Here is a 2807-nt window from a genome sequence, read left to right as displayed (position 1 = left end):
CAGTTTCTTGGCTAAAAGTCAAAATGTCCTTGGGCCTGTTAGCAACATACTCTGTTCCAAAGGCCAAAAATGTCAAAAGTATTAGGGAGCTTGTATCTAATCCTGAAAAGATTTTAGGGTTACCTCTTCAGAGGGGGGGAATGTTGGAGGGGAGGGAGTGGGCATGGATTTGATCAAAACACCTTATATACATGTATGAAATTCTCAATAAAGTTTTTATAAGAATTAAAAATAAATAGTGGTGAGAGAACCTGTCACCCTGTTGGACTGTGAGGTCAAGAGCCTGCCACCCCTTCAGGACGGCAAAGAGTGAGCTAGGAAAAGCTGAGGGCTTTGTGAAACAGCTACTCTCCCATCCACAACTAACTCCCAAACTAGCATCTTATTCAACATCATCTTCTCTGTCTCTCTGTCTCTTTCTCTCTGGTTCTCTCTCTCTCTCTCTCTCTCTCTCTCTCTCTCTCTCTCTCTCTGTCTCTCTTGCTATCTGTGTGTGTGTGTGTGTGTGTGTGTGTGTGTGTGTGTGTATTGCCAGGGATCAAACCCAGGACCTTGTAAAATGTAAACATTCTACCACTGACCTATAAATCTGGTGGCATTCAATCATATTATGCAATTTTTTTTCTAAGGTCAAAAGTATACTCTAGGAAACTCAATGAAACACGATTCAGTGAAGAAATATGCTGTCTTATTCTAATGTTAGAGAGATCAGATGTCCCAAAGGGTCAGGGGCTGAGTGGATGGAATTTCTGTCTGAATTGAGAAGTCCCAACCTAGCTCATATGCTATCACTAGCTAATATGAGCACTATAGCTAGCAAAAAGTAGATGGGAAACCCCTTTCTATTAAACTCCGGTTGACTTTAGACAAGTTATTTAACCCCTCTGGGTCAAAATGGCACCCCCAAAAGTACCATGAGTCTGTGAGAGTTTACTCCTACCCTTTTGATGAAAATGGTAAGGATATAGCACATACTGGGTTTTCAAACTCTAAGAAGAATTTCAAAGTCCAAGATCGGACTTACATCTTCAGTTTTAAAATTTTGGATGCTTTCAAAATGATGGTGATAGTGTGGTAAGGACCTTCCAGAACAAAGAGAAAGCAACATGATGCAGTCAGTATGTATGCATTCATGACCCAGTCTCAACCCTGTAGCATAGGACATTCAGTCAAAATGTATGTCGCCAAACAAGGGCTACAAAGAAACTGAAATGGCACATAAGACAGTGCTCTGCTCAGCCTTTGGATATGAATCGACTTGGCCAATGCCAGCAGGACCAACTGCTGCTTCCTGCTGAAAGCCTTGATGTCCCATCACTGGGTATGACTATTCTTCAACAATACAGCCAGCAAGATGGCTCAGCAGGTGAAGGCGCTTGCCCCCAAGTCTGACAACCTGACCCCCAGGACCTACATGGTTGAAGGAGAGAACAGATTCCTGAAAGTTGCCATGTACTATGGTTCATGAGCACACACACACATACACACATACATACATACATACATACATACATACATACATATGTACATACGAAGTGTAATTTTAAAGAATGGTGGTGATAGGAAATGAAACAGTGCTTTGGGTTGGAGGTGGCTTAAAACGTTTTTCTTTGGCAAATTTGAAGTTAGCAGCTCCCTTCCCCACTCCTCTTTCCTCACACTCCTCCTCTCTTCAATTTCCATTTCATCTGGGCCAGCCACTGGCTGAGTATTTAAATTTACTTGTTTTTATTTTTTGCTTTTCAGAGCTGAGACTGAACTTGGGGTCTTGTGCTTTTTAGACACACACTTACTACTGAGATGCAGCCACTACCCCACTCCTCATATCCATCAGGAATTGTAGCTATTTATTTGTTTATTTATTTATTTATTTATTTATTCTTTTCTTTTTGAGATAGGGTCTCCCTGTAGCCACAATTGGCCTGGAACTCACTATGTAGACCAGGCTGGCCTTGAACTCATAGAGATCCACCTGCCTCTGCCTCCTGAGTTCAGAGGTGGGATTAAAACATCACCATATGTGGCAGGAATTGTATCTTTTAAATTTTATTTAGGTATTTTTATTTTATGTGTATGAGTGTCTTGCTTGCATGTATGTAAGTGCACAATGTGTATTCAATATCCACAGAGGTCAGAAGAGGGCATCAGGTCCCCTGGAACTGGAGTCATAAACAGTTGTTAGCCACCATGTGGGTGCTGGGAACTGAACTTGGGTTGTCTACAACAGAAGTCAGTACTCTTAACCACTGAGCCATCTCTCCAGCCCCAGAATCGCCATGGAGAGATAGCTCAGCAGTTAAAAGTACTTCTTGTCCCTCCAGAAGACCCAGTTTCAATTCCTAGCACCCACAGAGTAGCTAAGAACTGTCTAGTTCCAGGGAATCTGATGCCCTCTTCAGGTCTCTGTGGGCATTGTACAACACAGGTACACTTCCATACAGGCAGGCAAAAACATACACTTAAAATAAAAATGAATAAATCAAAACCTTTTTAAAAACCATTTTACAGGGACTGGAGAGATGACTCAGTGGTTAAGAGCACTGATTGTTCTTGCCGAGGATCCAGATTCAAATCCCAGCACTCACATGGCAGTTAACAACCATCTGGGGGATCCAGCACCCTCTTCTGTCTTCCATGGGCACTGCACGACACAGGTGCACTTAGACACATGCAGGCATAATTCTCATACACATAAAATAAAAGTAAATCAAAAAATTAAAAAATAGTTTTACAATGGAGAAAATAAAACTCAGAGAATTTAAATGACGCAAGAGCACACAACATCCTTCCTTTTCTTTCTTTCTTTT

The sequence above is a fragment of the Nannospalax galili genome, unplaced genomic scaffold (assembly GCF_000622305.1).
Source record: "Nannospalax galili isolate Female #2095 unplaced genomic scaffold, S.galili_v1.0 scaffold375, whole genome shotgun sequence".
Classification (NCBI taxonomy): Eukaryota; Metazoa; Chordata; class Mammalia; order Rodentia; family Spalacidae; genus Nannospalax; species Nannospalax galili.
Note: the sequence above shows the minus strand (reverse complement) of the source record.